Raw genomic sequence first — 24,693 nt, 5'->3', positions numbered from 1 at the left:
TTTCATGCTGAGTGAGGTTCCATTGTATGGATAAACCAGTTTTGGCTCAGTGATAAAGAATCCACCTGCAATGTGGGAGACCCAGGAGACGCAGGTTCCGTCCCTGGGTTGGGAAGATCCCTTGGTGGAGGGCATGGCAGTCCACTCCAGTATTCTTGCCTGGAGAATCCCATGGACAGAGGAGCCTGGTGGGTACAGTCCACGGGGTCGCAGAGAGTCGGACACGATCGGAGCAACTGAGCACGCATGCACGTTTGTTTATCCTTCCACTTGTTCAAGGGTATCTGTGTGGTTTCCAGGTTTTGGTGGTTACAAACAAAGCTGCTCTATGCATTTGATCTGGAGGCTGATCTCTTTGCTTCTTTAAGTCATACCACCTTTTCTGCTCTACTGATTTGGGTGGAGGTTTTATGGGAACATAAATTTTCATTTTGCTAGGATAAATCCCTAGAATTGGGATGACTTTTTGGCAGAGGTTTACCTCGCTCTCTCCTTAGCAGGACTGTCAGGAGGTTTTTACTTCTTGGGCAAATTACCCTTGGTCAGAAGAATTTGTTATTTGAGTCTTTGGACTTCAGAGTATAATTACTTTTGAAAACACTGCCCACAGAAAGGACCATTCATTTAAAAGCCGCTTACAGTTATTCTTTATTTTTAAGCCTTCAAGGCCCTACCGTGGCTGCATCGGGGTGTCCCCCCCCCCAAGTCCGGTTCCCCTGAGGGCTGACGTCACCCTGCATTCACGCCACACTCTCATCCTGCAACTCTACAAAGGGGCGATGACCCCATGGAGCACAAATCACCCGAAATTCCGCAGTTGGCAAAATACCATAAATAAATGAAGAGCAGCCTTGGAGAATGTTAGCATATGAAAACTGCACTTTGATCACAGAGTGTAGAGATGAAGTAAGCAGAAATGGGGGCAGGGTAGGCAACTGAGGGTGTGCGTCTCTTCCTCTGAAAGTCAGAGACCAGGCCTGAGGTGAGGGAGGTGACTGGGAACCATGGGAGGGGTGGCATATTGAAGTTCAGAGGCAATAATATGAAAGATCCAGGTTTTGAATGACTTTGACCTCTTTACCAAGGGAAAGCTCCATGTCCAGAAGGTCGCTAAGATCTCATGATGTCCTTCATCTGAGCTTTCTGGTCACCCCATTTGTGCTTGGCTGGATGAAACTCCCAGCCTGGGAGCCTGCCTGAAATACAGAGCCCCCCTTTCGGCTCCTCTTCCATTCGTCTGCGTTCCCTGGGAATACCTACCTTTCCAAGGGCACTAGAGTATGCAAATTAGGTCAAGGACCTAAAGGGAGAAGTTCTATGTGGTTCTTCAGGTACCTTTAGGAACCGAAGATGTCGCTTTGTGCATCCTTTAGGAAAAGGAAGTTCAGTGTGAAATTCGTACCTGACCTGTGCAGCAGTCTTTTACTCACCTCGCACAGATGTGAGTTCTTGCTCTTTGTCAGGTTCTCTGCAGTGTATCTGGAAGTCAAAGAAGAATAAAGCATGGGCCATGCTGGCAAGAACGCATAGGCCATGATGGCAACAGGCTGGCCTGGTGTCCTAACCGTAGGTACCACTTTACTGCTATGAAAAGTGCATTGAGAGCTCCAGACAGCCAAGTCATGGTGAACTTACACCCGTCGCCTCCTGGGTATAAGTTAGGGACTTAGCTTATGCAGGAAGTTGTGATTTGGCCTTGATTTAGGCGAGTTTCATTAGAAACTCTTGGTTGTGCCGGGATGTTGAGGACGTCATCAGCATCATAGCTGCACCCCCTGAGAAATCAGCCCTCCTCTTTCTTCTCCAACCTTGGGACTTTTCCTGGTCTCTGTCCATTTCCTTGGCCACTCAAGAGCTCTGCATTCCAGATTCGGCCTCTAGTGACCAAGTCTTTCTGCTCTAATGCATCTTCCTAATTCCGAGTCTCTTGGTTCCCTTGTTCACTCATTGTGTAGAATCTTTCACCAGGTTCACTTATAGATGAAAGTGGGGGGCTTATGCAGAGGGGATGTGGGAGTTAAGGCAGATCTGGGGGCCTTGGGCACATCCCAAGATTCTGAACTTTGCTTGTAGCATTAGAGTTCATGCAGTCTTTGGGTTGGGGGTCCCGGAGATAAAAGCCCAGTGCTTTTTGGGCCCCAGTGCTTTGTGGGTGCTCACATGTGCACCCCGTTATTTTCTGCCCCATGCCTACCTGCAGGGTGACTCCCCCCAACCCCTCATACTGTCCCAGGGAACCGGATTGGTGCTCAGCCAGGCAAAGCCCCCATCTCATCTGTCATCAGCCTGACTTTGGGAGAAGCAGGATCTTCTGGTGAGCCACCCCCAAGGCTGTGACCTGCCAGGCTGGCCAGTGGTGGCTGATGAGACCAGGAGTAAGAGCTAATCCTGGGCTGAGGAGCAGGAAGGAAGGGAGGTTCTTTGTGTCTGGGGCTCTGGGGTCTGTAAGCCTCTCTTCTCCCCCGACCCTGCCTTGGAGAGCCGTTGCTTTCATTTCACCATAGTTCCTGCCCAGTCCTTGAATCAGAACAGGCCATTAAGTCAATGCATGCTATTCTGCAAAGTCTAAGCAGTTTAAATTTATCATTCTGGGCAGTGTTTGGTGATTGGAGTTGGCCAAAGCAGGGGGATCGGTGCAGGGTGAGGAGAGGTTTTGCCCCCCTGCACACCCAGGACCCTGCTCTCTTCTGCCTTCTCAAGCAGGTGGAGGGGATTGAGCTCCGCCACGTTGAAGTTGTTCCTGGGCAGCAGTGGGATCGCTCTCATTTGACTGCCTGGGTCATGGGGGCTAAAGATCCACCTGACAGGGAGACGCTCAGCTCTGAGGCCTTGTGGAGCTGTCTGTGCACATTCCATGGTGTATTTTGGTCATAATGATCCATCATTGTCAAAGGACCTTAGGTGTCATTAGCATTTTAATAGTTTCTGATCAGTTTCCACTTCTGAGGTGGCGCTGGTGAGAAAGAACATACCTACCAATGCAGGAGACATAAAAGACCCAGGTTCAAACTCTGGGTTGGGAAGGTCCCCTGGAGAAGGAAATGACCTTGCCTGGGGAATCCCATGGACAGAGGAGCCTGGCGGGCTACAGTCCTTTGGTCGCAAAGAGTCGGACACGACTGAACAACGAAGCACAGCACGTAGCTGATTAGCAGTGTTGTGATGCTGATTTTGGTAGCACATATACTAAAATTGGAAGAATACAGAGAAGATTAGCATGGCCCCTGTGCAAGGATAACTCACGAATTCGTGAAGCGTTCCATATTTTTAATATTATCCCCGATACCTGCCACCCTAGTCTTAGTTGGTGGTGGAAGAATGGTCTCAGAACTGTTTGACTCAACTGGCCATTTAGGTTTAATAGTAAAAGCCTGGTTAATGATAACGGTGCATCGTAAAACCTTCAGAAGGAAAGGAATATGTTTTGTGGAACATTTGTTTTGTGTGTGGCAGTTTTAAGTTATTTGTTTTTAAAATCAGTACTTTAAAATGGAAACAACTTAACTGAAAATCTGTCACAGAATTTGAGATCCATTTTAAAAAGCTTAGTGAGAAAACAAAAAAAAATATTGTGTTTCAGGTGTACTGCAACGTGATTCAGTTATGCATTTACAAGTATCTATTCTTTTTCAAATTCTTTCCTCTTTTACTGTGTTTCATAATACTGAGCAGAGTTCCCTGTGCTGTATAGTAGGTCCTCAATGGTTATCGATTTTAAATATTGCTTATCCTCATTGCTATGTGTTGTTTTTCCAGAATGTATAAAATTATTGCCTTCCCCTCACTTTAAATCACCTTGGAGAAGGAAATAACAACCTGCTCCAGTATTCTTGCCTGGGAAATTCCATGGATAGAGGAGCCTAGCGGGCTATATACAGTCCATGAGGTAGCAAAGAGTTGGACATGACTAGTTATGCGTGCACACACACACTTTATTTATTTATTTATTTTTATTATTATTATTATTTTTTTCCAGTGGGTTTTGTCATACATTGATATGAATCAGCCATGGATTTACATGTATTCCCAATCCCGATCCCCCCTCCCACCTCCCTCTCCACCCGATTCCTCTGGGTCTTCCCAGTGCACCAGGCCCGAGCACTTGTCTCATGCATCCCACCTGGGCTGGTGATCTGTTTCACCATAGATAGTATACATGCTGTTCTTTTGAAATATCCCACCCTCACATTCTCCCACAAAGTTCAAAAGTCTGTTCTGTATTTCTGTGTCTCTTTTTCTGTTTTGCATATAGGGTTATCGTTACCATCTTTCTAAATTCCATATATATGTGTCAGTATGCTGTAATGTTCTTTATCTTTCTGGCTTACTTCACTCTGTATAAGGGGCTCCAGCTTCATCCATCTCATTAGGACTGGTTCAAATGAATTCTTTTTAATGGCTGAGTAATATTCCATGGTGTATATGTACCACAGCTTCCTTATCCATTCATCTGCTGATGGGCATCTAGGTTGCTTCCATGTCCTGGCTATTATAAACAGTGCTGCGATGAACATTGGGGTGCACGTGTCTCTTTCAGATCTGGTTTCCTCAGTGTGTATGCCCAGAAGTGGGATTGCTGGGTCATATGGCAGTTCTATTTCCAGTTTTTTAAGAAATCTCCACACTGTTTTCCATAGCGGCTGTACTAGTTTGCATTCCCACCAACAGTGTAAGAGGGTTCCCTTTTCTCCACACCCTCTCCAGCATTTATTGCTTGTAGACTTTTGGATAGCAGCCATCCTGACTGGCGACACACACACTTTAAATCAAAGAGCTATGGCCAGCCCCCGGGTCAGGTGCAGGGGTTCATGAGAAGGTGAGGAGAAGCCAGCATCCCTTTGGGGGACCGCCCGGTGCTCAGGAAGTGTGTGTGGTTGGTAACAGGGACTCTTCCTCCTCTTTCTTGCTGTGATGCTAGGTCACTGAGGTAGGGGGGAAGGGCAGAGCCTTCCAAGAGGGTGGCAGCAATTGGGGTAGAAGGAAGACAGCAGGTGTCAGGGCCCAAGGTCAGGTAAGAGGAGGGATGGATGGTGAACATGAAAGAGCAGTGGGTGGCCTGAAACTGCCTACCTTCCAGTCCAGCCCTTGGTGCCCTGAGCCAGGAGAATGGCCAAAGGGACACCCTGCTTCCTCTTGGGAGGATGACAGGGGGCGGGACATCCTTAGGGAATCTCCAGGAGGGCAGTGTATTGTGTCTCTTTTCTTCACTGCTGAATCCCAGGCTGGCCCTCCTTGCAACAAGGTGGGGGATGGACGCGGGGAATGAGACAAGCAGAGACACGGGAGGAGCTGGGGCGGCCCTGAAGCCTGCAGAGAGGAAAGGACGGGCAGGTTCACAGGGGAGCTGGAAGGTTTGGAGTTGGGCATGTAGAGTTGAGACCTCAGGGTCCAGCCGGCCACCCCCTTGGGTTACGGTTCCTTACCAGCCCGTCTCCCGGAGGCCAGGGCCCCTTCAGGAGACTGTCTCCATCTCCAGTGACTGCAGGGTGCCCTCCTCTGTCCAGCCTTGTCCCCTTGCATTTTCCATCTCATGTTTTATGCTTCAGCAGCCCGGCCGCCTTAGTTCCTCACATTCCTTGCTGTTTCATGCTGGCCTGCCCTTGCTTTGACTTCACCCTGCCCTCTGTCCCGGCCCCCTCCTCCTGGTTGGGTCATCGCCTCCTCCTTACACAGATGGCTCTGGTACAAACTCATTCATTCATTCCACGGACCCTTATCGCTGCCTGCAAAGTGTCAGATGGGACTGCTGGGTGCTGCCACCTGCCCCCACCCCCCCCCTCCAGGCCATGTGGGTGCCCCTTGTGAGCGCACCTCCGATCTCTGTTCAGTCCAGCGTAATGATTTTATTTATTTATTTTTTTCAGCGTAATGATTTTAAAGCACAGGCCTTGTATCCCACAGACACATGCTTCCTATCTCTCTGTGCTTCAATTTGTATATCTATGAAATGGGAATAATAACACCTTCCTTGGGGAGGGGGCTTCAAGCCTAAAATGAAATTGTCCCTGGAAGGGACTGAGCACAGCGCTTGGCCCACTCAGAGACAGGGAGGAGTCCTGAGGTTGTTTGTCTGTCTTGTAGCATCACAGGGTTGGGATTCCCTGACTGGGCCCCTTTCCTATGGTACCAAGGGGGTGGCTTCGAGAAGGAAATAGGATTTAGCCAAGTCTGGAGTGCAGAGGTGGCATTAGGTGCATGGGAAAGGGGAGAGTAGGTTAGAGGTGTGGAGAGCGAGGAGTGTGAGGTGAGTAGAAGCTAACCGATGAAGGGTCTGGGATGCCAGGCCCCAGTTCTGGCCTTGGTAACCAGGATTTGGTCCATCCATAGTGGGTGCTCATGATCAGCCAATTTGGGCTCAAGATCCAAGGCCTTCAGGCAAACTGAGCAAGGCAACCAGTGTATTTGAGTGTCTAGAAAAACATGTAGGATCTTGTGTGACATAAGTGATCATTGAGGGGTAAAAGCATTTGGGGAGTAGTAGTTTCAGCACTTCCAGAATACTCTGCCAAGAGGACCCGGGGCTGGGGGTTGGGCAGGAGGGATTGGAGATGTGTAAGTGGTGGAACGAGGAGGCAGGTCTGCTGCCGGTGGGATCAAGAGCTTCACTTTGCCTGAAACTCTGGGAGTACTTCCTAGGGCTTCCCAGGTGGCACCATGGTAAAGATCCCACCTGCCAATGCAGGAGACATAAGAGACGTGGGTTTTGATCCCTGGGTTGGGGAGATCCCCTGGAGGAGGGCATGGCAACCCACTCCAGGATTCTTGCCTGGAGAATCCCATGGACAGAGGAGCCTGGTGGGCTGCAGTCCATGGGGTCACAAAGAGTTGGCCACTACTGAAGCAACTTAAAACGCAGGCACTGGGGGTGCTAGAATGGGTGGGTAGAGGCATTCTGATATGCCTGGGCTGTTCTCCCCCAAGCCAGCAAGGGCTACATTCTATGAGTAATAAAACATGCTAGCTCAAGTCTCCCATTAACTGCAATCTTTCCTCACAGAAGATCCCATCCACTGCAGACTTTTAAAAAGTGTCTTTGCTCATGTTAACTGGAAGAATTTGCTGGTGCACCCCACTGCAGGACTCTGTGTTCTAAATTTTCCTTACCGTCTGCTTCGCTTGCTGCTGCCAACTCCCCGTCTTTTGTGGCCTGGGTGACTGGTGCCTGGAGAAGAGTGTGTTGAGCTGAGTTGAGAGAAGAAAACTGGTTTGGTTAGAAGAGTCTTATTTTGGATCCTGTGGCCAACGGCCAAAGTAATTTGACGTGCTTAATTTGATATTCCTGGCCGTCCACAACCTGAATTCAGCCCGTCTTTGTCCTGCTCTGCTGTTCCCTGACACATTGATCTACCAGCTGTTTCTTGCCTTTTCAGGCTCCCTCTTTAAATATCCAGAGAAGGAAATGTCAACCCACTCCAGTATTCTTGCCTGGAGAATTCCATGGACAAAGGAGTCTGGCAGGCTACAGTCCATGGGGTCACAAAGAGTCAGCTACAACTGAGTGACTGTCACTCACTCACTATTTAAATATCCATAAGGGGAGGTCCCTGGCAGTAAATACAGAAGTTGATTCTGGGCCTTTGTGTCCTAGTGTGTTTTCCAGACTGTTTACATTTGTGAAGGTAGGTTTGGGGAGGCAGGAAAAACTTCCCTTTAGGCAACTGTACCTGCTTCCTGAGCTGTTCTTTGACTGAGTCACACTCTGTACCAGTGACTAGCTACTCCCTTTCCTCCAAACCTTCCTAGATTACAGGGGCTGCTCTAACATTTGTTGCAGCCTCCATGAAGCCTGCTCTGCTGAGCCTGGCCAGAAGTAATCATCCTGCTGCTCGCCTTCCAAGTGATGAGTTTCTACCTTTCCCCAGTTTTCTTTCTCTTTAGATTATGATTTGTTGTTGTTCAGTTGCTAAGTCATGTCCAGCTCTTTGCGACCCCATGGATTGCAGCATGCCAGGCTTTCCAGTCCTTCATCATCTCCCAGAGTTTGCTCAAACTCATGTTCATCGAGTTGGTGATGCCATCCAACCATCTCATCCTCTGGCACCCCCTTCTCCTGTCTCAGTAATTTTGAACTCCTTTTCTCTTGGGAGAGGAGGGATGCTCACTGGCTAGGATCCTGCTTTCATGGATCTCTGTATCCCCTGAAGTGATTGCCACTGCCTCCTTTAACTCCTTTTCAGTCATTTATTTTCTTTTTACTTTTCTTTTCTTCAGATTTATAGGATTAATTTTTAAAAATGAGTTTTCCGTCCTGGTTCTAGGTTTCTGGTATGTATTTTAGGAAGTGACTGAAGATGAAATCTGTAAAGATCATTTGCATTTCAAGTTTAATTCCTCATGTTACTGTCTAGTCTCTAAGGTCCCCTGGCCAAAAAAACAAAAAAATGATTCTTAACCAGCACCCGGCTGAGAAGCTGAAAGGCTGAGTAGAACTACAGATAGTCTCATGATGCTGAGGAGATAAAAATGACAAGTTAAGGGCTTATTACAAAGGTGGAGAGATCCTGGAAATACCTCATGGTTATAAATACCCTGTTGCTTCACTCAGGAACCCTGAAGGACTGTATCCTAGGAGAAATGGCTTACTAAAAATAGGCCAACAGTTATAAAGATTGAAACCCAACCTCAAATTAGCTGACCAGAATAGACCAAGTTTACAAAGATTGAAACCAAACCTTGAATCAGCTCAACCGCTGATTGGATTAAGATAATCTGTTCCTGATCTAGTTGCCTGCCACAGACTAAAGAAAATCATGTAACAACATCTAGCTCCTTTGCAGTTTTAAATATATTTATATAAAACATTCATCATTTAGTTAAAAAAATATAAGGCATATAAACAGGCAGGATCAAGAGAAGAAAAAGATGCTCAAAACAGACCCACAGGTGATACACATACTGTAATTATCTCTCAGTGATTAATAGATTCAAGAAAGAAAATGACAAGATGGAGATTTTGATCAGAGAACTAGAATCTACTTATATATAAAAAATCAGATAGAAATCCTAGAACTGAAATAGTCAGTGATACTAAGCATGCTTGTGAGCTAAGTTGCTTCAGTTATGCTCGACTGTGACCCTGTGGGCTGTAGCCAGCCAGGCTCTGCTGTCCATGGGGTTCTCCACTGGTGGATTTAAACAGTGGCATAGACTCAGCTGTAGGGAGATTTAGTGATCTCTAATAGAAGACAAGTGAGTAGAAATAGCCTGCCTAAGACAGGGAGAAAAAAAAAGATGAAAAATAAAGGAAATATCCACCAAGGCTAAATGATACATAATGAAAAGGCCTAACACACATGTAATTGAAATCCCAGAAAAATAATGGAAGAAGCAAAATTCCAGGAGATACTAACAGAATTTTCTGAAAGCAATGAAATATACCAAACCACAAACTAAAGGAGTACTGTAAGCCCCAAGCAAGAGAATATAAAGAAAAAAGAAATTTGTCAGTAATATTTCTGAAAACCAAAGACAAAAATGAAATCTGAAAGCAGCCCAAGAAAAAAGACATAATTACCTTCGAAGAAAGAACAAGAAGACTGAACTGAGCCCTCAACTGTAATGATGGACTCTAGAAGACAAGTATATCTTGGTACTGTTGAAGTTTTTATATCTAGATTTCCCTCAGAGACAAAGGTGAAATAAAACCTAGACAAGTAGAGACTGAATTTACTGTCAGCAGATACATCCTAAAAGTACTAAAAGGAGTTCTTCAGAAGGAGGCATATGACCCCAGGTAGAGGTGTGGATATGTAGAAGAGAATGAAAATCAGTGGATAAGGTAAACATATGAGTAAATCTAAATTAACTACTGACTGTACAGATGTCTCATGGGATTAAAGTACATGTAAAAACAAGATATACAGCAAGGAACGGTACAAAAGAATGAAGGGGGCAAATCGAATTAAAGTGTTTTAAAACTCTTATTTTCTGAAGAATGGGAAGGTGTTAGTAAATTATAAGTCAAGGATGTTGTTTACATGATACCCTTAAAATAATAGTAAAATAATATTAATTAACCTAATAGAGAAGGAGATATTTAAAAATACAAGATTAATCTAGAAAAAGTTGAAAATTGAAATAATTGAGAGAAGAAGGGACATTAAACATAAAGGACAAATAGAAAGCAAATAGAACGTAGATTTAAATCCAGATCTATCAGTAATTATATTAAATGAAACTGGACTAAATATTCCAATTAAAGCTCTGAAGTTGTGAAATTTAATTTAAAAACATGTAGCAAAATCCTATTAAATGCTACTTGGAAAAAGATGTTAAATATAGACATATAGGAAAACTGATAGTAAATGAATGTAAGAAAAATATACCAAGCCAAAAAGGTGATATTGGAAATGACACAACGTAGACCGTAAGATAGACTTCCCAGGTGGCTCAGTGGTAAGCAATCCACCTGCCAGTACAGGAGGTGCAAGTTTCATCCCTGGGTCAGGAAAACGCCCGGAGGAGGAAGTGGCAACCCACTCCAGTATTCTTGCCTGGAGAATTCCTTGGACAGAGGAGCCTGTTGGGCAACAGTCCATGGAATTGCAAAGAGTTGGACACAACTTAGTGAGTATGAGACTTTAAGACAGAAAACACTTCTAGTTAAAAAGAGGGGCAATTCATCAGGGAGATACCAGAAAACCTATTTGTTTGCATCTAGTTATAGAATGTATAAAATTGCAAGAAAAAATAGACAAATTTATAATTAGAGTGGGTTTTAGCATACTGTTAGTAACGGATTGTAGAAGCTGACAAAAAATCTGTACAGCTATAGAAGATTGGAATCAGTTCAGCCGCTCAGTCGTGGCTGACTCTTTGCAACCCCATAGACTGCAGCATGCCAGGCTTCCCGGTTTGTCACCGACTCCTGGAGCTTACTCAAACTCATGTCCGTTGATTCGGTGATGCCAACCAACCATCTCATCCTGTCATCCCCTTCTCCTCCCGCCTTCAGTCTTTCCCAACATCAGGGTCTTTTCCAATGAGTCAGTTCTTCCCATCAGGTGGCCAAAGTATTGGAGTTTCAGCTTCAGCATCAGTCCTTCCAACGAATATTCAGGACTGATTTCCTTTAGGATTGACAGGTTGCCTCTTCTTGCAGTCCAGGGGACTTTCAAGAGTCTTCTCCAACACCACAGTTCAAAAGCATCAATTCTTTTGTTGCTTTTGTTGTTGGACCTTTGTTGGCAAAGTAATGTCTCTGCTTTTCAGTATGCTGTCTAGATTGGTCATAACTTTTCTTCCAAAGAGCAAGTGTCTTTTAATTTCATGGCTGCAGTCACCATCTGCAGTGATTTTGGAGCCCAAAAAAAGAAAGTCTGTCACTGTTTCCATTGTTTCCCCATCTATTTGCCACGAAGTGATGGGACTGGATGTCATGATCTTAGTTTTCTGAATATTGAGTTTTAAGCCAGCTTTTTCACTCTCTTCTTTCACTTTCATCAAGAGGCTCTTTAGTTCTTTATCACTTTCTGTCATAAGTGTGGTGTCATCTACATATCTGAGGTTATTGATATTTCTCCTGGCAATCTTGATTCCAGCTTGTGCTTCATCCAGCTGGGCATTTTGCATGATGTGCTCTGCATAGAAGTTAAATAAGCAGGGTGACAATATACAGCCTTGACGTACTCCTTTCCTGATTTGGAACCAGTCTGTTGTTCCATGTCCAGTTCTAACTGTTGCTTCTTGATCTGCATATAGATTTCTCAGGAGGTAGGTCAGGTGGTCTGGTATTCCCATCTCTTTTAGAATTTTCCATGGTGTGTTGTGATCCACACAGTCAAAGGCTTTGGCGTAGTCAGTAAAGCAGAAGTAGATGTTTTTCTGGAATTCTCTTGCTTTTTTGATGATCCAACAGATGTTGGCAATTTGATCTCTGATTCCTGTACCTTTTCTAAATCCAGCTTGAACATCTGGAAGTTCGCGGTTCACATACTGTTGAAGCCTGGCTTGGAGAATTTTGAGCATTACTTGCTAGCATGTGAGATGAGTGCAATTGTGTGGTAGTTTGAACATTCTTTAGCATTGCCTTTCTTTGGGATTGGGATGAAAACTGACCTTTTCCAGTCCTGTGGCCACTGCTGAGTTTTCCAAGGTTGGAATACTAATAACCAAAATATCCTAACTGATTATATAGACCACTACACCCAAGGATTGTGGAATACATGTTCTTTACAAGCGTACATGGCACAAAATTTAGTATATTCAGGTCTTAAAGAAATTTATTCTGTAAATTAAACCCTTCCTATAAAGAAATCTCAGTCTCACATGTCTTTAATAGTGAATTTGCCAAATATTTAGAGAAGTGGGACCAATCTTATACCGAGTCCTCTGGAGAATGGAAAAAGAGTTAAACATTTCCCTGTTCATTTTATGAGACTAGCATAACCTTGTACCCCAGACCTGACAAAGACATTACAAGAAAGAAAAACTGCCTCAATCTCTTTCATAAGTGAAGATATGAATCTAAGCAAAATATTGGCAAAATAAGTTCAACAGTATATTCAAATGATAGGCTTCCCTGGTGGCTCAATTGGTAATCTACCTGCAATGCAGGATACCTGGGTTTGATCCCTGGGTTAGGAAGCTCCCCTGGAGGATGGCATGGCAGCCCACTCCAGTATTCTTTCCTGGAGAATCCCATGGACAGAGGAGCCTGGCAGGTTACAGTCCATGTGGTGGCAAAGAGTCGGATACAACTAAGCGACTAAATACACATATTCAAACAATCAGACAAAGCAGCAAGCTAGATTCAGTCTAGGAATGAAATATTTGGTTTAATATTAAAGTGTATTGTTATTAAATATGCTAACAGGCTGAAAGAGAAAAATAATTTGTTCACAATAACCCGAAAAAGCATTTGATAAAGTCAAATTTGATAAAGCATTTGATAAAGCATTTTGTACCCATTTGTGATAAAAAACAACCTTAGCAAACTTGGATCTCAGTGAACTGCCGATATTGATAAATTATATCATTTAAGAAATAGACCAAACATTATATTTAAAGGTAAAATTTTGAAAGCCCTGAAATTGAGACTGAGATAGGGAATTTAGCTGTAATCACTTCTTTTCAACAAAAATTAGAAAATAAAAATGACAGGAGTCAAATCATCCCATATCTAGGGATACATTTGACCGAAGATATTTAAGACCTCTACTTAGAAATGGGAGATATTTAAAAACACTAAATTAAATAGATATAAATGTTCATAAGTTGGAACCTTCAATAGTGTAAAAATGTAATTCCAGTTAAAATCCCAGGAGATTTTTTTTGGTAGAATTGCCAGATGGATTCTAAAATTTGTGTGGAAATGCAAAAGGTCAAAAATGTTCAAGATAGTCTTGAAAAGAGGAAAGTTGAAGCATTTACACTACCAGAAATCAAGAATTCTTTTAAAGTTACAGTAAACAAACCATTATGGTATTGGTGCAAGATTTGATAACTAGACCATTGGAACAACGTAGAGCCCAGAAACACGGCCGCACACATGGGTGATGACAGAGGTAATGACGCAGGGTAGTGGGAGGAGTTTGTTCTTTCAGTAAACAGTGCTGGTCTGTGTGCTCAGTCGTGTCCGACTCTTTTGCGACCCCATGGACTGTAGCCCGCCAGGTTCCTCTGTCCATGGGATTCTCCAGGCAAGAAAGCTGGAGTGGGTTGCCATCTCCTCCCCCCAGGGGATCTTCCTGACCCAGGGATTGAATCTGAGTCAATGTATTGACATACAATACCTATGTATTGTAGGTGGATTTTTTATTGCTGAGTCACCAAGGAAGCCTAAACAGTGCTAGGTCCATTAGATACCCACATGGAAATAAATGAATCTTGACCCTTATCTTGCACTGTATCCAAAATTCAGTTCCAGATGGATCACAGATCTAATGGTGAAAGGTAAACGATACAGCCTTAGAAGATAACAGAAAAATACAGTCACAGCTGTGGGTAGGCAAAGATTTTAGACAAGGTATAAAAAGCACTAGCCATAAAGGGATCAATGTGATAATTTGGAGTGCATTAATGTTAAGATCTTATTCATCAAAAGACATCAATACAAGTGAAAGGGCAAGTCACAAAGTGGGAGAAGATAATTATGCACTCTGTGTGTGAACTGAAGTGAAAGCCGCTCAGTTGTGTTCAACTCTGTGACCCCGTGGACTATACAGTCCATGGAATTCTCCAGGCCAGAATACTGGAGTGGGTAGCCCTTCCCTTCTCCAGGGGATCTTCCAAACCTGGAGATTGATCCCAGGTCTCCCATATTGCAGGCCATAATGCAGGGCCATAAGGGAAGCCCACTCTTTGGGTATGTGTATGTATTTAACAAAGGACTTACATTCAAAATGTATAAAGAGCCTCTACTTTTACTAAATAAGAGAAGACACAATTCAACAGAATAGGCAGAAATTTTAAACAGGCACTTCAAGATGATATCCAAATGGCCAATAGACTTTATTGATCAGGGAAATGTAAATTAAAACTGCATACCCACTAGAAGGGTTGAAATGTAAACGCACAGTTGGCAAAGATGTGGAATCAAAGGAATACTTGCATACTCACTTTTCAGTGCTCTTTTGTAGCTGCAAAGCTGAGTATCTGCGTGCTCTATGATCCAGCAATTCCACTCCTAAACAGAGACCCAAAAGATATGTATACATACATGCCCCCAAAGACATACAGACATATACACACACATACACACATGCATAACAAATGATGTGCATCTATTAATAAATGTCTACAGTAGTAATTTGTGTGATAGCAAAGCAAAGCTGAAATAATGCAAAGTTTATCAATGTGGAATGGATAATTATATTCATACACTAGAATACTAAAGAGCACTGAAAATATATGGTTATATGTAGTAACGTGGATGAGTCTCATAAACATATAGCAGAGAGAAGTAAAAGAAGACCCAGGAGAACATTTACTGTAATTTGTATCAAGTTCAATATGGGGAAACTAGTTTATAATTTTATAAGTTAAGATAGCTCTTACCTTTGGTGATAAGGAGGTTTAAGTGGCTGATTGGGGCTCCTGGGGGTACTGGTAATGTTCTCCTTTTTTGAAATCTGAGTGGTGGTTACATGGGTGTGATCCCTGTGAAGATCCATTGATTTGTATACTTTTCTAAATGTGATACTTAAATAATACTGTTAAAAACCTTGTTGAGAAAAGCACAGAGGATAGAAGCAGTTGGCTTTTGCCATTTGAAGACTGGCTGTCTGGAAAGAGTGAGGTGATGATAAACTTCCTGATTTAGGCCCGTCCCTGATCACCGTGAGTGCTTTAGCATCGCGGTCTCTGAAGGGCCTGAGGTCCAGGAAGCAGTGAAGTATCCATCTCTGTGGCTCTTGGTCTCCCTTGGAGACACCGGAGCCCCCTGGGCTTGGCCGTATCCATAATAGATGATGCTGGCAGGTTCGAGCGCAGTGGGCAGGACACAGGAAACCAGAGACTCCTGTTCCTCTCCCCTCCCCTCCCCTCTCCCACCCCCTCCTCTTTTCTTTGCTGCAAAGAGCTGGAATTCTTGCTCAGGAGTCCACACCCACAGATGAAAAAGACAGAAGGATATTTATTTTGAAAAAGGACAGATGTAAATTCATATTTTGTAGACGAGACGCAAGTGCTTAGACTTCAGAATGTTGTTGGAACATCAACCCTGTGGGCAGTAGAGAGGACTGCTTTGAGAAGGCAAGAATTGCATTTTCAGAAGCTGAATGAAAAGATGTGAAAAATTTTATTCAGGGACTGTTATGGACTGAATGCTTTTTGTCCCCCTTCCCCAATTCCTGTATCGAAGCCCCCAACCTCCAATGTAAAGGTACTTGGAGGGGGGGACTTCTGCAAAGTAACAGGCTTAGATGAGGACATGGCGGGTGTGCTCTTGATGGGGGTATATATATTTAAGTGCCCTTTTATTTACCTAAAAAGCCCTTATAAGAAGTGGGGCCAGGGGAACTGCTTCTCTCCATACTACACTCCAAGGGAAGCCCATGGACCTCACAGGGTGGCTATTTACAAGTCAGGACAAGGGCCCTCACCAAGAACTGAATCTGTGGGCTCAGTAATCTTGGACTTCCCAGCCTGTGTGAGAAATACACTACTGGTGTTTAAGTCACCAAGTCTACAGTGTTTTGTTATAGCAGCTGGAGCTGACTAAGACAGGGAAATAAAACTTGACTTGGTTTAACACCTCTGATTCCTTCAAGCTGGGGTGGTTGCTGCTTTCCTATGGATTTTATCTGCAGAGTGGGACCTCTGGGACCCACTTTATCTGGGACCACTGGGAAGCCCAGCCTGTTCATCTTTTGTGAGCATGGTAGTCAAGTTGAAATAAAAAAAAAATGCCCTTTGTAAGAACTAAAGTTTTCAACCTGGTCCCATCTTGGTATTGAGAAAAGTCAAGGAAAGAAACCAGAAACACTTGAGTTTCTGGGAACAGAAAGTTTCAAATATGCACGCCGGTACCATAGTTAGGTTGATCTCCAAATCAGGGTTTCCCTTTAAAATTTGCTTGTTTTCAGTCTAACCAAATAGGTCATAACGTCTTATTTACTCCTAAAAAAGTGATCATAGAGGAATTTGCTTTTGGGTCTTAATTTGTGCCTCTTCGCCTATGTCAAGTGGGAACTGCAACTTGTTTTCTCCGATTTAACAGACAGTATGTTTAGGTGGTATAGAATTTTCTCCACAGATTTCATACTAATAAGATAGTTTAAACTGCTCTACTTCTTGAGAAAAGAATACTGGCTTGTTTAGTTTGTGAAAAAGTCAAAAGAATGTCAATGGTTTAGGAAACAGACTTAGCAGGAGCAGGTGGCCAGCTGAGTTGTCTTCACCACACCCACCGTTTCTGTGCGCTGAGTCTGGCATTTTAATCCAGTGATTCAAGAGTCTGCAACGACCAGTTATCTGCACCAGCCAAAAATAGGCACAGAATCTGTTGCTTTGCATGGTATCTCTGCAAAGCGTGTCACGAGGTTTTTTTGAATTGGGAGATTTCCCTGCTAATTTGGGAAGCAGCTGAGGAGACCGACAGAGGTCTTGAGTGTCCCTGGGATCGATGCTGTCCTCCCTAAGGCGGCTCAGGTCTTTCCCCAGTTCCCCAGAGCCTGACTTTTCCCACAGCAGTGCTGAAACCACAGACTGCATCAGCTTTATTTACAAAAAAATTTTTAAATTGTGTTTATCAAAGGTAAGTAAAATCCACTGGGTGCTGGCACAGTGCAATTAAAGTTTTGTGAGGATTAGACATTGCTACATATGTAGCATCTAGATTGTGCTTGGAATAGGGTAAATCCTCAAAAAATGGTTAGTCACGTAGGTGTGTTGTGTGCTAGCCATGGCTAGATGCTTTACCTACAGAATGTTGACTCCTCACAACAGTTCTGCAAGATACTTATCTACTTCTGCAAGATAAGTAGCTCTGATTTTGGGCTTCCCAGGTGGCACAAGTAGTAAAGAACCTGCCTGCAATGCAGGAGACATAAGAGATGTGGGTTCAATCCCTGGGCTGGGAAGATGCCCTGGAGGGCATGGCAAACCCACTCCAGAATTCTTGCCTGGAGAATCCCATGGACAGAGGAGCCTGGTGGGCTACAGTCCATGGGGTCATAAAGAGTCGGACACGACTGAAGCGACTTAGCAGCAGCAGCAGTTCTTATTTTATTAATTAGGAAGAAGAGCTTCAGAGAAGTTAAGTAATTTATGTAAGGTCACACAGCTGCTGAATGGTGGTGCTGGGGACTGAATCCAAGTCCATCTTCTCTTCCTCCTTCTCCACCACTGCTGTATTCTCTCTAAATCTGTTTCTCAAGTTGGGATCTGGGCTGCCTGGAAAGTTTGTGGAAGTTTTCTTAGGGCGGTTGTCTATGAGTTTATAGTTTGAAAAATATTGCTTTGTGCAAGAGGTCAGCAAGTGTTTTCTTTAAAGAACCAGATAGTAGTTTATGCTTTAGGGGCCATACTCTCTATGTTGCAACGACTTAATTCTCCTACTGCTGCTCACAGCATGGGCAATATTTAACCAAATAGGTATGTCTGTGTTTGAATAAAACTTTATTTATGGGGAACTTCCTGATGGTCCAGTGGTTAAGACTCTTCTTCCAATCCAGGGGTTGTGGTTTTGATCCCTGGTCGAGAAACTAAGATCCCATATGCTGCATGGCATGGTGAAAACAGAAATTAAAAAATAAAATAACATCTGGAGAGACTTAAAAAATCCAAACCTTTGTTTATGGACATGGGTGAGTGGCCGGATTGGGCCTGCAGGCTGCTGTTTGCTGACCCCTGCTTTATTCCGTGATCCCTTCTGTTCTCTTCAAACCCCTGCAGCTTTGGGTGCTCCAGCTTTCTCTGTCATCTTAGCAGCTTCTACTCTATCTGCTCAGTTGTCAAAATCCCACATTCTACAAAGTTCCTGACCTTATGGAACCAACAGCCGGGTGGGGAGACAAATGTATGGCATGTGGTGAAGGGTAAGAAGAAGGCAAGGGGTTGGAGAGTGATGGTGGAGCAGAGCCCTACCAGAAGGGAGGCATAAACTACGTGGCTGTCTCAGGTGATGTGTTCCAGACAGAACAGCAAGTGCAAAGGCCCTGAGGCAGCAGTGTGCTTGGCCTGTCTTAGAAACAACCAGGAATCCAGAGGGGCTGGGGTGCAGTGGGTGAGGGCAAGAGTGGTGGGAGAGGGGCAGGCAGGCAGGTGAGAGGCAGTTCACGGAGGGCCTTGGAGGTCATTGCAGGGCTTTATAATGAGTGGCCACTGCAGGGGGGCTTGGTTAGAGCAGCTGAGTGTCATAATCTGACTCATGGAACAAAGGATCCCTTTGAGCTGCTGAGTGGAGAGAGAGGAGGGGGAGGCTGGGAGCCATTTAGAGGAAGATGGTGGGAGAAGCCTATAGATTCTAAATATGACACCAGAGCCAATGATTTTCTAACCGATTGAGTAGGATGTGGGAGGAACAGAAGGGTCAAAGTTGACTTGGGGTCTTGGCCAGAGCGGGTGGAAAGTCAGAAAGTGAAAGTCACTCAGTCGTGTCCGACTGTTTGCACCCCCATGGACTGTATTGTCCATGAAATTCTCCAGGCCAGAACACTGGAGTGGGTAGCTTTTCCCTTCTCTAGGGGATCTTCCCAGCCCAGGAATTGAACCCAGGTCTCCTGCATTGCAGGTGGATTCCTTACCAACTGAGCTATGAGGGACGCCTATGGTAAGTCAGAACTGCCCTTTGCTGAGAGGGGAGGATTGTGGGAGTAGATTTGCTGGGAAGATGAGATCAGGTGGGATGTGTTGAATTGGGACTGTCAGTTGATAACCAGGTGCAGAAGTCAAGTAGGCAATGAATTTGTGAGTTAGGAGTTTAAACTGGGACTCTACAGAAGAGAATCAGCAGGGGATGGGTGGCCTTCAAAGCCAGGGGTGGGTTGGGATTGCCTAGGGAGTGGGTCAGAGAAAGAGTGGGCTGACCTGGAGGCCATGGCACCCTCCTCCCCCTGCCCTCTGCACCTGCCAATTTCAGGCCTCAAGAAAGTGAAAAGTGAAGTCGCTCAGTCGTGTCCGACTTTTTGCGACCCCCATGGAATGTAGCCTACCAGGCTCCTCCCTCCATGGGATTCTCCAGGCAAGAATACTGGAGTGGGTTGCCATTTCCTTCTCTAGGGGATCTTCCCAACTCAGGGATCCAACCCAGGTCTCCTGCATTGCAGGCAGACGCTTTAACCTCTGAGCCACCAGGGAAGCAAGACCTAAAAGCATTTTGAAGACTTTCTTGGCAGTCCAGGAGTTAAGACTCTATGCTCCCAGTGCAGGGAGCACAGGTTCAATTCCTGGTTGGGAAAGTAAGATCTTACATACTGCACAGTGCAACCTAAAAATAAATAAATAAAGGAGTAAATACAATGAATAAATAAAGGCATTTTGATAGCTTCCTTCCTAGTCTGTTATCTGTGGAACTACCAGGGCTTCCTGGAGCCCATCACCCACCAGGCCCCTCCCCTCTGAAACCTTTGGGGTGTCTGTGCAGCCTGCAGGAGAGTGTGGGGTACCAGTCTCTCTCCTGTCCTCCCTACACTGCTCATCCGCAGTCTGCCTGCGGGCAAAGCCAGTGATGTCTGCTGCTGTCCCTGCTTGTCCTCAGCCTGCACGGTTCTTCCCACCTGCAAGCACCACCCCTTTCCCCAACATCATGTCATAAATCTGTGTAGCTGTTGTGCTGAAGACATGAAAGGATTCTAGAGAGATGTCAATCATTGTGTGTGAAGACTGACATCTTTAAAAAGTATTCTCTTGCCATGATGAAGAAGGTATTGGAGATGTGGTCATGTTTGGAAGACAGAGAGAGAGTGGATAAGTTGAGTTTTAGCCATAAAGGGATGAAGAAGGGATGAGGCCAGCTGGCATGGTGGTCTTGTCCAAGGGTGAGCAGGTTCCCAGCAAAGCTATGCACCCAGGAGCCACATCCCAACAGGAGAGAGCATCCCAGGGAATAACTTAAGCAGGGCTAACTTAAGAGTAACTTAACTGGGGCACTGCTGGCCTGCCCCGAGCAGCCTGGGGCTGAGGAAGAGCAGATAGCTTTCTCTTGTTTCTATCAAGTGACATCAATTGATAATGCCTGCCTGGGGGTGCAGTCATGGTCAGGTCTCAGAAGAATGAAGACGGTCATTGATTAGTCATGTCTACCGGGAGTCTGTGGGGCTGGGTTTGCTTCAGGACCACCCTGGGTGTTTCTGAACTAACAGAGCTGTCCTGGGCACAAGAGCACTGGTTCTCTCCATCCACCCGTGGGGAATCCTGCAGTGTGATCTGGCCACCCATCGAGCTAGATCTGACTGGAAACTAACCAGCGGAAGTGCAAAGTAACCAAACATATTCGCTTTTAAAAAGTCACAGGTTTTCTCCTGGTGCTTTGAAGGTGACCCTTCGCATTGTTGTGGTCTGTGTTTTACATCATGGAGTGAATTACACAGAAGCGTCTAAAGAAGTGAAAACAAAGCATCTGGGAGAAAAGTACATCCCAAGTAGCAGGAGAGTTCTTTCACCAAAAGGAAATGATGTTTGTGAAAGTATTTCAAGTGCTATAAAGTGCTCTATAAATGTAACGATTTATTATTATGTGCTGCTGGAGGGAAACCAGCTAAGCCATAATACTAACAATTACAGAACAGACTCCTACAATTAAGTTGGAACTTGAAGAGAACCTCTGAGGAAGGGCTTTTCCTGAACTGGATGAGGCCCTTGCTGGTGAGCCCAGGCTGATGGCAGGGACCTGTGTCCCATCGGGGCTTGTGGTCCACCATGGAGAGCGGCAGTCTATCCAGTAGGGATCCAGCCCAGGCAAGGGTGGCCGTTGCCTCCAGTGCTGTGTGAGTTGGCTTCAGATTGGGAGGCAAGCTAGTCACTGAAAATGACTGTCTGCTGGGAGGGCATACGCCAGAGCTGGCCTGAGCCAACCCCTACCCTCGAGAGGAGATCTTCTCTGCTCCCTCCCAGCCCCTTCCAAGCCCCTCCCCTGCCCTTTCAAAAAACCGATTACATCAGATCACAAATATTCTTGAGTACTAATTTCTTTATAAGACTCTGCTTCTTCTGATTCCCTCCAAACTGGTGGGAAATCCCTCCAAAACTGGTGTATATCCAGTTTTTTCCTATTTTCTTTCATAAAAGAGTGAAAAATTATGAACAATAAGATACAAATAATTTTCTCTGCTGGTATTAGATAGAAAGAGGCTATGAAATGTTCACTGTCAGTAAGCATCCAAAAATGTTGAATTGGCGGGTAATTTTTTTTTTTTTTTGAGGTGACACAAACTGAACTTTATTTAATTGTAACAGTTAACAATTATTGGTGTCTTACTAAAATGTTGAATTGGCGGGTAATTTTTAAAAAAAATTGTAGTTATTTTATTCTTGGCTGTGCTGAGTCTTTGTTGCTGTGAGGGCTTTTCTGTAGTTGCAGTTCAAGGGCTTCTCATTGTGGTGGCCTCTGTTGTTGAGGAGCACAGACTTTAGGGCGTGCACGATTCAGCAGTTACGGCTCCTGGGCACAGGCTCAATTGTTGGTTGCACACGGACTTAGTTGCTTCGCGACGTGTGGGATCTGCCTGGATCAGGGATCGAACCGGTGTCTTCTGTGTTGGCAGGGAGATTCTTCACCACTGAGCCACCAGGGAAGCCCTGAACTGGCAGATAATTTAAGAGTCTTCAAGAGGAGGGTTTGAGCCACTCTTCTTGGTTTCTATATGTACTCAACTGACAAAGAAACAGGACTGATTGTCACAAACTGCATTAGAAGTTAGTCTCTCTATAGGTCCTGCTTGTCCCTCTGAGCACATCGATGTCAGCAGATGACGGATGTGGCATTTGCTGCCCTGGGTGCTTCCCTCTATCACCATATGGCTTCTGGAGGATGCATATCTCCTGTTGTAGTGGTCTGCATCCAGGTAGGAGGGAGAAAACACACAGTGAATTAAACAGGGGAAGTTTAATACAAAGAGTTACTAAACTCTGATGAAAGAGTAGCCATAGGATAAATGAAAACTCCTTGTGGTACGTACCCCAGGGCTGGGGGAGAGCAGTCAAGGAAGGACAGACTTGGAAGGGGTTCAGACCTTGTTGGAGAAGGTATAGTTGACCAAACTGGACGGCAGAGAAATTTGCTGGTTTCACTGGTCCTCAGTCCCTGGGCAAACGGGAAGCAGGCCTCCAGGCTTCAGGCAGGGTAGGTGAGTTGCTGTTGTGGGTGTGCCATGGGTGGGGGTACTCAGCGCGGGAGGCTGGAGCACAGGAGTGTGCCTGGAAGGCCACAGTCAGGAGGACCACGGGAGAAGAGGCTGGGGGAGGTAACGAGGGGGCAGAGGGGAAGAGGATGCCAGTATGCACAGGAGGCTGGAGGGCCCGATGTCTGTCCTGGGAGGTCTCTGCAGGGTCTGTGAGGTTGCGGGAGACAGCACCTGCTGGGTGCAGCGAGCCCCCCTGGATGTCCTCACCCCATACCATCAACTGTGTCCCCCTGCAGTCCCTTTCTTCTGCATCGTCCCTCCAGCACCCTCTGCTGAGAAAGGTTAACATCGTGCTGCTATAAAGGAGAAACACTTGAAGGAGTTGCTTTCATTATTGCAGAGCATGTGTTGAAGGGTGAATCTGGGGCTGAGAGGGAAACTCATAGACAACTGATTTCCTTGGCTCCCTTCCCTGCAGCACCTATGGTCCCAGGACATCTGTGAGGAGGGAGGGAACCCCATTCCTCTGAACCACCCTGTTTGCTCCTGAAGATTGGCTCACACAGGGGCTGGCTCGCTGTTGTTCAGTTGCTCAGTCGTGTCTGACTCTTTGTGACCCCATGGACTGCAGCACGCCAGGCTTCCCTGTCCTTCACCATCTCCTGGAGCTTGCTCAAACTCATGTCCATTGAGTCGGTGATGCCATCCAGCCATCTCATCCTCTGTCTTCCCCTTCTCCTCCTGCCTTCAATCTTTCCCAGCATCAGGGTCTTTTCTAATGAGTCAGCTCTTCACATCACGTGGCCATAGTATTGGGGCTTCAACTTCAGCATCAGTCCTTCTAATGAATATTAAGGATTGCTTTCCTTTAAGATTGACTGGTGTTCCACAGTTGATTGGAAGATTGAGTCTTCCCCAACACCACTATTCAAAAGCATCAATTCTTTGGCATTCAGCCTATGGCCCAACTCTCATATCCATACATGACTACTGGAAAAACCATAGCTTTGACCTTTGTTGGCAAAGTAATGTCTCTGCTTTTTAATACATGTCTAGGTTGGTCACAGCTTTTCTTCCAAGGAACCAGCGTCTTCTAATTTCGTGGCTGCGGTTACCATCCACAGTGATTATATAGACTGCAGTTTCTCTGCTGGCAGCTGGGGGAGTGAGGACAATGATGGGGAAGGACTGTGACCCTCATAGGCTGCTGCACGGCTTGAGGTGAAAGGATGTGTGTGTGTCAGAGACTAAGCTGCCACAGGCCAGCACCCCTGCCTGCCAAAGGGTGTGGTTTAAGACTTTAACCTGACCTTGTGGTTGCTGCTGCTGCTGCTAAGTCGCTTCAGTTGTGTCTGACTCTGTGCGACCCCATAGACGGCAGCCCATGAGGCTCCCCCGTCCCTGGGATTCTACAGGCATGAGCACTGGAGTGGGTTGCCATTTCCTTCTCCAATGCAGGAAGGTGAAAAGCGAAAATGAAGACGCTCAGTCGTGTCTGACTCTTAGCGACCCCATGGACTGCAGCCTACCAGGCTCCTCAGTCCATGGGATTTTCCAGGCAAGAGTACTGGAGTGGGGTGCCATTGCCTTCTCCGGACCTTGTGGTTGGGGCAGTGGCATCTCTGATGGCTCACAGAGGGTACTTCCCTCTCTCTCTTTCTCTCTTCAAGCTAACTGGAGGGGCAGAACGCTTGAAAGATGTGTGTTTCTGCAGTCCTGGACCACTGCTCCCATCATAGCTTGGGCAGTTCCTAGTTCCTGTTTTCTTTATTGCTGCAGGTCAGGCAAGAAGGCAGGTTCCCTGCCTGTCGCAGTGAGGGCTGGATCCAACTCTTGGCCCGTGGAGTAAGGGATCATGTTTAAGTCTGGAAGGGCCCCAGCTCCTGGAGATCCTGACTTCATTGATCTGAGCTGGACCTCGACATCATGATGCTTTCACAGCACCGCCAGCTCTGCGCTGTGGTTTGAA

The 24,693-nt window shown here is 45.5% G+C and overlaps 1 protein-coding gene and 1 non-coding gene across 3 annotated transcripts in view; both read left to right on the top strand.

Moving 5' to 3' along the window:
• Nucleotides 1–24,693, top strand: part of FHOD3 (formin homology 2 domain containing 3) — a 518,587-nt gene that overhangs the window by 14,555 nt on the left and 479,339 nt on the right. The window lies entirely within an intron of this gene.
• On the top strand, nt 3,163–3,269 carry LOC133047844 (U6 spliceosomal RNA). Its single transcript, XR_009690856.1, has one exon. It is a non-coding gene; the product is annotated as a U6 spliceosomal RNA (small nuclear RNA).

The sequence above is a fragment of the Dama dama genome, chromosome 27 (assembly GCF_033118175.1).
Source record: "Dama dama isolate Ldn47 chromosome 27, ASM3311817v1, whole genome shotgun sequence".
Lineage (NCBI taxonomy): Eukaryota > Metazoa > Chordata > Mammalia > Artiodactyla > Cervidae > Dama > Dama dama.
This window is presented reverse-complemented; position numbering and strand designations above follow the sequence as displayed.